General features: G+C 35.0%; 1 protein-coding gene across 1 annotated transcript in view; it reads left to right on the forward strand.

The window, feature by feature from the left end:
- LOC136843230 (alkylglycerol monooxygenase-like) overlaps window positions 1-15,000 on the forward strand; it is a 790,153-nt gene that overhangs the window by 168,780 nt on the left and 606,373 nt on the right. Inside the window, exon 3 of the mRNA XM_067111313.1 lies at window positions 10,937-10,961. The gene's annotated coding sequence lies outside the window, so the exon portion shown is untranslated. The remainder of the gene's footprint in view (window positions 1-10,936; window positions 10,962-15,000) is intronic.

The following is a 15,000-nucleotide window of genomic DNA, read 5'->3' on the forward strand; positions in this document are numbered from 1 at the left end:
CAGGCAATTAGCTTATGTTGAACGCTTATGAAGAAGGGGAAAATTTGTTATGGAAATTACCTTCCCTATTATTATTGTGCTTGTTCCAGCCTTTAAGAGAAGGGTGGTATTTATGCACAATATTTTCAGTAACCTAATTTATCAATAACATGGGCCGAGATTCAGGAGCATACCTAGCAAAGATGCCAACAATAAACAAACGGAGCTACTTTTCGCTCACATAAGTGAATATTATACGAAACTTGTAATCTGTTTTATGACCTTGGCCTTTTGAGTCTCAAAGGCCTAACCTGGTAGCTTGATTATTATGAAATCAGTGTTGTAAAATATCGTTATGATATGTATAGATCAGTATACTGAACATAGAATATATTGACTCTACTTTCTGGATCATATGTGTTGATATAATTTTAAAGGTCTAACCCATTTTATGACACTGACCTTTGACTTATTAAAGGTCAGACCTAATAAGTTGAATTTTTATGGAGTTATTGCGATAATTTATGAGTATGAAGTGGATGCTTTATATATTTAGCCACCAAGGCAACGTTTTATCTACCAAAAATGTCCGTGACCTATGATTTTTAAAGGTCAGATTAGTTAGGCAAAATTTTCATGCAATTGTTATCATATCTTATGGGTATTAAAAGTATATCACAAATATTTTATTAGGTATTATGCATGTAAACTGCTGAAAATCAGTGATGTTGACTCTTGTTAAATTTGTCCTCCAATTAAATTGTCTTGAGATGGTCACCTAATAAATTTACTGGCTTAGTTTCATCAAATTCTGTCAACTTGTTCGTAAGGTATGTTGCCAACACACACAAACATACACAAATCCAGGTGAAACATACCCTCCCTCCAACTTGATGTTGGAGGAAATAATTTCTCTGGTAAGCACTTTTTTTTTAGCTTTGGATTATTACCCATGCCAATAAAAAGTGGAAGGAAATTTGTTGTCTCCTGAGTGATTGTCTGTCCACATATCCTTGTTTGTAGGACATCTTGAGAATGGATGAACAGGATTTAATTAAATTTGGTAGACATACCAGTATCTATTAGGCGACTTTTTCTGGATAATTAACTTTGTGAGTTTATGTGCTTCATTATTTTCTGTCTTTTGGTAAAATACTTGCAAACATCAGCCAGAAACTTGCATTCCGGAATCTAAATAAAACTTTTGTATTTTTGACTGGCAAGGACTTCTTTACTCATGCACACCAGTGAAGAGTAATGATTTCTGAGAAGAAGAGTAGTATCCTAGACTGACATATTGCTGGAGCGTGTTCTCGAAGCGTTCACTCCCCTCAGGACGTGATCTATCCTCTAAGCAAACTTGTGCTTCATGTCTCCTTGAAATGTTTACGTTTTCCATTACCTCGAAACATTTACCCCTCTCCTCCCCCATTTAGCCTGTGTTCTTTGCTGAAACTTTAACCAGTTCTCTTTCCTCGAAGCTGTCGCTCCCTCTTGTATTCTTGATATCCCTTAACACTTCAAACCCTCTTGTATTAAATCCTGGAAGCATACTTGAAAGCTTTTTATGCAAATCGTGCTCATCCCTAAGACACTTAATTCCCTCTTACCTTAAGCTATTTTAAAACAATTAATCTCTCCTTTGGCCTGTGTTTTCACTAAAATGCGCACTCTCTCCTTTAGTCCCAAAGTACTGAGAACTTCGTTAAAGCTTTTGGTTTTCTGTCAACCCCCTGTGGGCCAGTATAGCAAAAGCTAGATATCTTCGAGAGGCAGGAACTTGCATCTTTGTCAAAGGGCTGGACTTCACTAAAAACTGTGTTACTTACAATTTTAATTATATTTAGCTCAATTCATTGATACACAGGTTGTTTTATGTCTTGAAATGTTAGTTTCATCTGCCTCGACAGTTACATTTGGTGATCGTTCACATAGGGCTAAATGTCAAACGCCATAAAACAGCACTTAAATTTGACAATTATTCCCATTACTGGCTCGTCTAGTCCTCTTTCCCACTATTAGTGCTATGAGAATAGTGACATATACTGTACAGTGTTCTGCTTTATTCATCCTTATCATTAAAGTTCACTTTCTCTCTAATTTTTCCTTTTGTCGAGGCAGTAGCGCATCAGCTTGTCGAACAAAGAATTGACATCTGTGACCAGGAGACTGTTATTGCGATGGATGTAATATATTACTAGATAATTAACCTTCAGGGAAAAATCACTCCACTAAAACATCATTATGTTCTATGATGAATGATCTCATGAATTACAGTAATAGTGGTAAATTGCAATATTAATACATCTGGAACTAAATGTAGCATTTTTATGTAATATTAAGAAAATGGTATGACATGTTATTATTATTATTATTATTATTATTATTATTATTATTATTATTATTATTATTATTATTATTCAGAAGATAAACCATATTCATATGGAACAAGCCCACAGGGGCCATTAACTTGAAATTCAAACTTCCAAAGAATACAGTGTTCATTAGGAAGAAGAGGAGGTAAAAGGAAATACAGAAAGAAAAGATCTCACGTATTAAAGAAGAAAAAATAAATTAAGGAATTAACGAATAGATGAAAATGTATTGAAATGCAAGGTGAATAGTATTAGGGTAGTGATGCATTGCATCTTGGCTTGAGCTTTTGAAGTTCCAATTGCATGGCATCTCCAGGGAGACTGTTCCACAGTCCAACAGAGTGAGGAATAGAGGACCTCTGGAACTGAGAAGCTGTACAGCGAGGCACATTTACCACATATTGGTGCTGCTGTTCAGTAAATCTGGTTGCTCTCGGCAGGAAAAGGAGATCAGGGGTCAATTGTGAATGTGAAAGATCTCTGTTAAAATACAACTTATGAAAAATTGACAAACAAGAGACCATCTGTCAAGATATGAGTCAAAAGTTACACTAGAACAGTAAAAGCTTCAGACTCATTTGGCAGAGGCCCATCCACCTGAAGGGGAGGATGGGGTAGAAAATTTGTGCGAGGTCTACTAATCAAGAGTTGTTTTCGTTTTACTGGAGTTCAGCCTCATACCCCACCGACTACACCTACTAACCATTCACTAATCCGGTCCATATCACGACTGAGACGAAGGGTAGCACCATTTCTAATTTTTTAACAATCTAGTTTTCCAGGCCAACAAACATATCACCTGTATACTTTAAAAATAACAGTGGACCAAGAACACTACCATGTGGAACTCGACATAATATGTCTTGGTTCGAGCTGCCTACTTGGAAGGAAATCTTGAAGTAAACCTGAAACATATCCACCCACTCCAAGATTCTGAAGTTTACAAGTAAGTGCCTTGTGATTTACTAAATCGAAAGCAGCCTTAAAATCTATTTGAATTGCTCTGCACTCAAAACCCCCTATCAAGGTTCTCTTGCAAATGGCATGTCAAATCTAAAAGAGCATCGCAGATGCCTAACTACTTCCTATATGCATATGTACTATCAGCAAACAATCCTTTAGATTCCACATACATAGTGCCTTAAAGATAAGTTCTACAACTTTAGAGAGCACAGGAAGAATAGAAATTGGCCTGTAGTTACTGCTGTCTGCAGATATGCCATTCTGTGGAACAGGCACTGTAATGCCAAGCTTGCGCCCATCTGCCAAGATACTACGTCGACATAAAAATCTATAGAATCTATTAATCTTGGGAGACAACACACTAGAAACATTTCTAAAAAGCAAAGGGAAGACACCATCAGGATCTACTCCACTCCGGCTATCAAGATTATCAAGTATTTTCGTAACATCCCAAGAGCGAAATGAATTTTGTAAGAATATGTTCAAGTTGACAAGTATCAGGGAGAGGGACATCCTTAGCTGATTGCTTAGCTTCAAAAGCTCGATGCAGCAGTTCAGCTTTTTCCTTAGGGCCAGTAACCAGTCTTCCATCATCTGTTAGCAGTGGAGGAATTGAAGATAAGCTTAACCCAAAGATAGATGATGCCAATTTGGTCCACCACAGATGAGGCTGAGTAATTCCTTCAAGTTGCTTCTTTAAGGAATTACTGTAATTTCTCTCAGCTGTATGATAAATTCTATTCGCAGCCTGGCAAGGCTCATCAAGAGTGGTGTATATTCTCGTGTGAACGATTTCGTCTCCATGTGTTGAATTTGGATAACATTTGTAATTAATGCACCAAAATAATTTCGTGAGGTGTTTCGCTTACAGTTGGTTTTCAGTGCTATAGTGGAATATTGGAAATGAGTGCAAAAAGAATTCCTAAATAGAATACCAAGTTGGTGGTCTAGTACCTAGATTATTTGGTATACAAAACATTAAACCATCATAGAACTGGAAATATTATGAAGTAAATTTAATATTTTATCATAATATTCATAAATGGGTGAAACAAATTGAAGAAAAAAATTAATGTATATTGATGGCGCAAAAAAGAAAATAAAAAATCTTGATATCAAAGTTGTACGTCAGTAATACAAGAGTGGAAGTATTATACATAATAAGAAACCTAGGGGTACTGGGTAATGATCTCGCTGACATGACAGATTAGACACCATTTTAAAAGAATAGTTCTCATAGGAGATCTTATTGTAAGTGTACTCGAAGGGTTCTCGACAAACGCTTAATGCAAATATTTTCACGTTTTTTTTTCATATTTTTCTTTGTTTTATGTAAATGGCCATCCTGTCTGGAAACTTCATTGGTAATGATCATAAGCCTTTATGCTTCCCTGAAAGTGGAATATCATCTCAGAAACATGCAGAGGAAACTTGGTTTGTGTACTTGCTTTAAGATTAGTGTCTTTATCTCATTACTGAACTTTTTCTAGTTGTTTGAGAATCTGGAGAATTCACTCCTTAGGATCTGTCCTTAATTTGGAGTTAGAAACGAAAAGTAGTATGTTTAAGTTTTAGGTTAGAAACGAAAAGTAGTATGTTCATGTTTTAGGTGGACCACATGAAGAGTGTTGCTGGAACTTCTCCTAAAATCCGTTTTGTATATATTTAGATACCGTTTGTACAATACTGCTCCGAGGCCTATAGATATACTTCCAACTCGGATTCACTTCTGCTTCGTTGTCATTTGCTTGCTTTATAGATATTGTTTTTGGGCACTGATACGATTTTTTTTTTATTTCGACCCCCGCTCTGGTATCCTTGTTATGCACGAAAGTCCTCACAATTCCCTAGACAAAAGCCTTTGAGAAATTCACGAACTTTTAGGAAAATTGACTGAACCAGTCCTTACCAAATTGTGGGAGTTTCTGCCTCAGTATTTATTCTCTGAATCAATTAACCTGACCTTTCATTTCAAGAGGCAAGACATAGGATTTTTCTTTTAGGAGAGATCTGCCATCATTTCTTCCCTGGTCAACCTCGACTTGATCTGTTAGTTGGAAGCTCTTGTGATCTATTAGTTGGAAGCTCTTGTAGTTAGTTAACAAATTACTACTGTAGACCTAGATTTTTATTGTAGAAATACAGTTTTCCGTTTCCGAAGGTTACGGATTTTATTTGCAATGCGTAACGCCAGGAATCTCTGGTGTACTATAGTAATATAGGATTAGAGAGTCTTATTTATACCGATGACATTATCTTATATATTCATATAATCATTTAGCATATCGATATTGACACTTTTCGACTAGAAAATCGTGACCATCAGAGAATATAGTGGTACAAATTTGTGTTAATGTAATAACGACAATAATGTTTTTATATCATTTATATTTGATTTGACTGAATAACAGTAACGTTAAACACACACTCACACAACTTTTGGAAAGCTCACCAGGCACAAAGCGCAATACAAAGTCATTGGGGGAAAGCTTCTTTAAAAGTCATGTCGTGTCCATATATTCAGAACAGGCAAGCCCAGAAAAGCTGTCGTGGGGCCTCTCTCTCTCTCTCTCTCTCTCTCTCTCTCTCTCTCTCTCTCTCTCTCTCTCTCTCTCTCTCTCTCTCTCTCTCTCGTCCGAAAATACGATCATCAACTTTTGAAGTTCTTATATTTTTTCTTTTCGTCAACGGAGTAGAGATGAGGAATTTTTTTGTAATTGAATCCTCAGGGTTGTGAATTTTGTTTTCTGCACATGTGGATATGTCAGATTTTTTTTCTTGTTGAGCGTAGAGATATTATTATTATTATTATTATTATTATTATTATTATTATTATTATTATTATTATTATTATTGAAGTCTGTTAAGAATTTTGAGTGGTGTCGAGTATTATTATTGTTGTTTTAGGAGTTGATGTGTAGTAATCGTATTAACGAAAGTGTAGGTAGAAAAATGAAATAAAACTTACTTGAGATTTGCTAAGTGTCTTTTGGACAAGCTTCCATCATTTCATTGTAACGTAATGAAGAGTGAACATCGGCTGCGATGCTGCGCATAGCATAAGTAGTTCTCTCTCTCTCTCAAGAAGAAAGTAATGAAAGTAATAGCAATACGTTTGCCCAAGTAAGGTCATAAAATGAGTTTTCCAACTGCAGCCCCTTCACAAACGCACAAAGGCCACATTTGAATTACATGTGAAGTTCATGCGGTCTCTTAGAACCTTTGAAAATCATCTGAAATATTCACAGGGCAATGATCAAGAACCGGTACTGGAAACAACGAAGAAAATGTCGTGACCCTTCTTTTAAATATTTTGGAAAATGTTTTCGACATCGTTGGAATTTGTTTCAGTGCGTGATTATTAGGTGAATGATGGCGATGTGAAGGAGAGTCGATTCTAAACGAGAACAGAGAAGCGAACGGCCAAACTGAGGTCCGTTTATATTTTCGTGTCGCATGTGTTTGTTTAATAACTCGTATAAATTTATTGTGGATTTATTCCTTTTATCTTTGGTATGACAGTGCACACACACATGTTTATTTCATAAATATATATATATATATTTCATATATATATATATATATATATATATATATATATATATATATATATAAATATATATATATATATATATATATATATATATATATATATATATATATATATATATATATATATATATATATATATATATATATATATTGTTACGTGGGTCCTTCGGCTAATGAGTTTAATTATTATTTACTTTGATGATTTATATTGCCATAGTGAATACATCAGGTCGCCAGTTAAAACTTGTTAACAAAGAAGAGAGGTTTATTCATAACCACACGAATGAATTCAGCAAACTTGCTGGAACACTAGTTCAGCCAAAAGTAAATAAACTAAAATGAAATGGATCATTTACTGGAGCCAATAGCAGCTCTGAATATGAATCCGACTTTGGATAAACTTCAATGCTACATAGAATGAACGCAACAGGTTACTACGCTTCTCATATGCTGTATCAGGAATTTACTGCAAGGTCGCTTTAAGGCTTCTTGATGCTTATTATGAAGATTCTTCTCCCAGAAATAGGATGTCGCACATGTGCAAGGTGAACATAATTCTGGAAAAGTACATACCTAGATAACAATTTTGCATTACAGAAACCCTCTCATGTCATTACTAATCACAAGGGGGATGATTATTAGTTCAAAAATAACACAGTTAATACCATGGAGGATAAATTATGTGACTTCATTAGACAATAATAGTTGTACGTGATAGATTTGTCAAAATCCGACTTACCGCTGGGAGAGATAATGCATTGATCAATTGCTTCAAAGTCCTTGGTCCATTGAAATAGCAATCTTTTCCCCCACGTTCAAAAGGACAGAGACAAAGGGACTTCCAGAAATATGTCTTTTTTTCTATGGCCCCTGCTCTTAGAATCTCTTTTTGGAGCTCGAGGTAGCTTGGGTCGAGACTGGTCTCGGCTCCTCCCACAAACCAACTTGGCTTTGCTTGGACATAGGTATTGTCTGGAAAATGACAAAGGCTCACCAGTACAAAGGTCACAGAAAATTGAGCTCAAGGTACAGTATATCTGAGGTTTGTCCTAGCAAAACCCATTCCTTCTTATATCCCTCTGAACTATAGTTCTTACCCCTTTGACCCCTTTGACGGCTGGGATCTGTTCATAACAACTACTGCCCGCTTGCTTCTTCCTACATCATATGCCCTCTTACTTTAACAAAGATAAATGTTTTGATATTCGATTAAAACAAGGAAGGAAGGTCGAACAGATAATATGTATAATATATATCTATTATATATATGTATAATATATATGATATATATATATCAACGTAATTTTAGAGTAATATGTTTGATAAATGTGTAGTATAATTTTAGTGTAGATTTATCTCTTATTTTTAGTATGATAGTGTACACACATATATACATATGTGCGTATGTATGTGTGTATGTATGTACTTTTCTGTTAGAATCTTTTACTGCTGAATCTCGGATGAATCTCTTGTGCATACATCATACATGTTCACAGAATTCCTATCAACAGCAAATTGGAAACCCCCCACCCCCCCAACACACATGCACTGCCCCTTGTGTACCCTTTGTTGTACACACTTTCTTGCTTTCGAGATATTAAGGCCTATCCTTTCAAGCACCACTTGTACGAATCTGTTTAACCTTTTCTGGGTGTTCCTCTCCAGTCCGTAAAGCTTCTGAATTATACTGTTTCTTTCATTCTTTCAGCATTACTAAATCATCTCAAGATATTTATATCCATCATTTCATAAACTAACCATTTTTGTGCATCCACATTATCACCCAATCAGTTCTTCTTATACTGCATCTCATCTCAACTCTTTTAAGCCTTTTATTTTTCATATTTGCATTCAACACACACACTTCACTTCCATAAAGGAGAATTAGGTCAGCATTGCTGTCATACATATCCTCCTCAGTTTCATTAGACTGTTAAAATCTTCTTCAAAATGTTTTGCGCTTGCCTTGCCACCTTTCTTGCTACACCTATTTTGTGACTTTCTCATCCTACCTTCATTCTTAATATTTATGAATCTGCTGCTTCCATTGAACCATCTTCCTAAATTAGTTTCAATTTGCCTTGTAGCACTGCCCTACTCTTGCTCGCATTTACTTTGTTCTCTTGTAAGCACTATAGAATTCTTATTTGTGCCTATTTTTTTTTCTTTTAACTATCCCCAATTATTTTTTGCTGTTTCTTTTAACTATCCCCAATTAGTTTCTGCTGTTTCTTTTAACTATCCCCAATTAGTTTCTGTTGTTTCTTTTAACTATCCCATGTTTCTTTTAACTATCCCCAATTAGTTTCTACTATTGCTTTTAACGATCCCCAGTTAGTTTCTGCTGTTTCTTTTAACTATCCCCAATTAGTTTCTACTATTGCTTTTAACGATCCCCAGTTAGTTTATGCTGTTTCTTTTAACTATCCCCAATTAGTTTCTGCTGTTTCTTTTAACTATCCCCAGTTAGTTTATGCTGTTTCTTTTAACTATCCCCAATTAGTTTCTGCTGTTTCTTTTAACTATTCCCAATTAGTTTCTGCTGTTTCTTTTAACTATCCCAAATTAGTTTCTGCCGTTTCTGTTAACTATTCCCAATTAGTTTCTGCTGTTTCTTTTAATTATCCCCAGTTAGTTTCTACTGTTTCTTTTAATCATCCCAATTAGTGTCTGCTATTTCTTTTAACTATCCCCAATTATTTTATACTGTCTCTTTTAACTATCCCCAATTAGTTTCTGCTGTTTCTTTTAACTATCCCCAGTTAGTTTCTGCTGTTTCTTTTAACTATCCCAATTAGTTTCTACTGTTTCTTTTAACTATCCCAATTAGTTTTTACTGTTTCTTTTAACTATCCCCAATTAGTGTCTCTGTTTCTTTTAACTATCCCCAGTTAGTTTCTGCTGTTTCTTTTAACTATCCCAATTAGTTTCTACTGTTTCTTTTAACTATCCCAATTAGTTTTTACTGTTTCTTTTAACTGTTCCAAATTAGCACAATATTTTCTGCAAATATCAACCAACCTGCACTCCATTCGCAACTCATTTTCCTGTCCCACAACATTACACCGAACTTGACTGTTCTTCCTATTAGTTCACACATCAGCTCATCCTTGAAGATACCGCCGTGGTTCGGTTAAGCATTACTGCTCATGATATACAAACACCTTATGTCGTCTAACACAACTTTCCTTTCCACATGTTTTAAGACTTGGGTATGTGCATAACTTCCAGATACATTTGTTTAACGTAGGCGTTTCTCTGGTATAGTCAAATGAAATACTTCTGGGATAAGGAGCATAATGAATCTACGACTGACTTCTCAATACTGAACTTCGAAATGAATTTACAAGAAAGTGTTAAGAAATGGCTGTGGGTCAGATAGTTTGAGAAATCTTGTGTGATAGCAATTTGTGTTTGAAGTTAGAGAGTGCCATATTTTATTTGAATTATCGTGTTTCATTATTGCCATACGAATTGAGATGAAACCTTTCTCAACGTTCAAATTGTATATGAAAGGATGGCGTAGAAGTGCAGTGTTTATGATAGTGGGCAGAAAGTGTTGAAGCAACCACCGCAAGTATAGGACCCTTGTTCTGCGTGCATTTAGAACAACGGTGTTTAATTGTTCAGTTATGCTCTTCGATACATAATTCCCTTACCCTCCGGACAATTAACTTTATTCTCTTACCCAAGCTGTGGATACATATGGAGAGGTGACAGGTTGCGCTCATCACTGTTCATTTCCCCTTTAATTATCAACTTTTTAACATTAAATTTTGTAAATAACTTTGTATGATAGTTCATAAACATCGTTCATATACTTTACTTAGTAACAAGTCTCGGATGTATGGGTTTGAGGAAAGTATTGAACTTTACAATATGCAAACTTTTCAACTCCCAGTCCTCTCTCGCTCTTTTTAACTTTTGTATGATGCTTTAGATATTCATTAATATGACCCTAATCTTGCATCCTGTTTCCATCTTGAAATTTTGTTAACCTTTACTCGGTTGTTTAATGTTCTTGACTTTTATGACGAATGTTAACAAGCTCTCTTTTCTTGTTCCAGGAAGGCAGTGGTGCAGTGGGAGAATGTAAGTACTTAGCGGATATTCTAGCGATTTTCTTTTCCTCGTAAAATTTTTTTATATAAGTATTTTGTATTGAAGTGTTTATATCTTTGCAAACGCAAAGTCGTAAGTATATATACTTAACCACTGCAGTGATAGAAACCAGTCATATTTTGGAAGTTTTTTGGTGTTGCTATATAGATGCGTTTTCTGTTTTCTTATATCAGCAGTGTCTCCAGATTATATTTGTTCGTTTATTCGTGGATTAGTGGTTGTTGGCCTTGACAGAGCTGAAAGTAATAGGTCCTCTGTCGCATCATTAACCCGATTCTTAATGTATCTTCTCCCTTTTTTGAAGAGGTCACTTTCCTTTTGTCTTTTGATTACTGTATGGCTAACATATGACGTGAACTTCTCTAGTAGTTGATGTGCGCAAAATACCTTACTGTTTATTGTTGGGACTTCGTGGTAGTTATTAGTACAAGACTCTCCCATTTTGATTTGAAATACTTGAGTTCTTATGTAGGTTTCGAAGCAGTGAATTAGGTATACCTGATGTTAAGTTGACTGTAACAGGCCACAGCAAAGATGGAGAAAGAATTTGAACTGAAGGTTAGTTTCCTCATGAGTCACTCCCTCCTCTGAGAAAGAGTGTGTTTGTGTGTGTGTGTGTGTAAAGAAGTAAGATGCCAGTGTAAATGTAGTAAAGGAAAAAGTGGAAGATTATAATTATGGGCAGACTCACAGTTTGACCAAAGTTATTGTGCGTAAACCCCTAATAAAACACTTTATTTTCATTTAGATTTGTTTATATTGACACTTGCGAGTATGCATACACAGCTGCTATAGATTTTCTAAAACCTTTTGATTTTGGAGAGTTAGAGGCCTTCATCATCTTCTTCTGTTTGGGTTTTGCCTAATTAGGGACCATCTAAGGTGTCATACATAGGTAACTCTAAAACAGGTTATATTAGTGAGGTCACTGAAATGTTTGGGACATAAAAACCAAAGATATTCGATTGGAGTTTTGCATAAGTTGAAACCTTTATGTCAACTGACATTTCGTTTTCTCGAAATGCAGATCTTTCTCTGCGTAAAATTGCGTGGTAAGTCCATCATCTAAAACTGTGTAACAATTACGTTTTCATGTATTTTCTTTGACAAAATAAAATCATGTTTGAAGTATCCATATTATCACTCACACACACACACGCACACATATGTATATATATGTGTGTGTGTGTGTATACATCTCTCTCTCTCTCTCTCTCTCTCTCTCTCTCTCTCTCTCTCTCTCTCTCTCTCTCTCTCTCTCTCTCTCTCTATATATATATATATATATATATATATATATATATATATATATATATATATATATATATATATATGTGTGTGTGTGTATGTATATATATATATATATATATATATGTATATATATGTATATATATATATATATATATGTATATATATGTATATATATATATATATATATATATATATATATATATATATATATATATATATATATATATATATATATATATTATAGGCATATTAAATCTGTGTATAACTGCCAAATGCGTTCATACTACCAAACTTTAAAGGACAAAGTAGGAACAAGCTTGAGTGGCGCATCTGAACTAAAAATGTAAAAAACTGGTGCATGTGATGCAAGAGATTGGCCACCCATGGTGTATACAATAGGGTCTTTTGGAAATTTCAGAACTGTTGAGGGATAAAGACCTTTTTATGGCAAAATAAAATAACTATTACTCTGATTACACTTATATGAATTTCATAGAACCAGGAAATGAAGACCCTTATATTGTTTCTTGAGAGAGAGAGAGAGAGAGAGAGAGAGAGAGAGAGAGAGAGAGAGAGAGAGAGAGAGAGAGAGAGAGAGGTTTGATTTATACTGGCAAAGGTGAACAATTAAGTAAATAAGGGGGAGGGGAAGGTCCAGAGGCGGGAGTAGAATGATGCAATAGTCACGTGACTGGTGTCTGGTTTTAAGCACGATTCTTGAGTCATGAAGGAGATTCAGAGGTCAGAAGAAATTGACAATGTGTGAGATCTTGTGTAAGTTGATTCCACAGTTGTACACGAGAGGAGTGTCTCTCTCTCTCTCTCTCTCTCTCTCTCTCTCTCTCTCTCTCTCTATTATTTTAGTCTTTTCATGTTCTTCCTTTGGTTTTGTATATTATTTTTGGTAGTTTTCTCTTGGATCTTTCGTTAAGTTTTTAGGATTAATTTTGTTTTAACTTCAACCCGACGATATTTTCGTATCTGTGTACTTTTTTTCTAGCCATTTTATTCATTAGTCAACATTGATAACAAATCTGGACGGCAATTTTTTTTTTTCTTAATTACGAACACCTGAATGGAAATAAACGAACTTAAGCCTGTAATGAGATTCTCCACTGAAACCTTTTCTCTCGCTTGGAGAAATTGACTTCTGAGACAAAGCTTTTGATGGAACCGACATATCTTTCGGTATCTGAAGCAGCCAGAAGACTTTTCCAGGAACTGCGGTCCTCGGAGTTGATGGAGATCCGCCTGTTATTGACTCTGTTATTGACATCTATATTTTATGGAGGAGTCTTGGAGATGGGGTTTCATCGTCGCCCAGCTTCTTTTTAGTGTTTATTTCAGTCATTCATATGAATAGTTCTTTATTTATTAATTGTGTGTTTTTGTATGTGCGTTTTTTTATTGCGTTAAATATATTTTATTTAGGGGCTTCTTTAATTTTGCACCTCTTTTATGAAAGTTAGGAAAGATAACAGACTGTTGTTATGTGAAAAGGAGCCAAAATGACGATTAACTCGCTTAGGACTCCCACGGAATAAAATTCCCTTATGAGAAGAAAGAGAACAACCCGAATACGTTAAAATAATGTGACAGCAGGTAAGTTTATATGAGCCTATCGGTTAACACTTAAGTCTGACACACGATAGGCAAATACATGCGGATAAGTTCGTTTATGTTTGTTTAAGCGTATTCGGGCATAAAAGTCTTCGTTAATGCCTTATAAATGTCATCAATCTTCAGTGATACATTTATTTTATCTCCCATTTTCATTTAATTATTGAAATTTAAAGATTAGAATGCTATTCATTGTCAACAGGCAGTTGCCAACTCGTGTAAACACGAGAAACAACAATAGTCTTGTGTTCGATTTCAAGCCTTGTACATAATTAAAGTCAACTGTCATTTTGACGTGAAAGGAAATACAGAGAGAGAGAGAGAGAGAGAGAGAGAGAGAGAGAGAGAGAGAGAGAGAGAGAGAGAGAGATGAACAGGGTGTGTTTGGTGCTGGGATGTTTCGAAAGACCTTAAAAGCTGCAAGTGTGCCCTGTAACGACTTGGAGTGACTGTAAAACCTTTGGTACGTGGGTTAATGTGTGTGTTTTGGGCTCATTATGAAATCTCGGGTGTTACAGTTGTGCAGCCCACAAACAGAAGTTGTATTTTTCCCTCTTTAAAGGCACCAGAGCGAGTGGGGAAGAACAATGCTTAGGAAAATGAAGTCGAAGGCTTTTAAATGTTCAACATTTGGAAATAGATAAATTTGAAACGAAAGGTTCTGCCTTTCATACAAAGTCGTTGGATTTCATGCAAGGCTTTTGAACATTTTTTCAGTAATTTCAGTGTGATTTCTTTGTTTTATTTTCATCAATGCCCTATGTGATTTTATGTTAATTTTCATCTACATTTTTGTACTTTTGTTTATTGTCTAATATTCTTGATTTTACTATGATTTTCAGTTATGTTTAGATGTTGAAAGATAATATTCCTACTCTGAACCCTGTCGAATAATTTTATATGGTTGCTTTCACTTATTGTCTGCACTTCTTATCAATATTAATGCCAGACTGAAAAGCCCAGTATCGTTATAGACACTTGCGTTTGTAATAACGTGGATTAGTTGCCTAAAGAGAATATACTTTTTCATAAATGAGTTTAAGGAATCAGTGTGGTATCTTTAAATGGACTGGCATTACCGATTTTTTTTTTTTAGATGTAAGAAATGCATTGCTGTTTTATTTCAGTTTTGGGACTT

This window comes from Macrobrachium rosenbergii, chromosome 11 (assembly GCF_040412425.1).
Source record: "Macrobrachium rosenbergii isolate ZJJX-2024 chromosome 11, ASM4041242v1, whole genome shotgun sequence".
NCBI lineage: Eukaryota > Metazoa > Arthropoda > Malacostraca > Decapoda > Palaemonidae > Macrobrachium > Macrobrachium rosenbergii.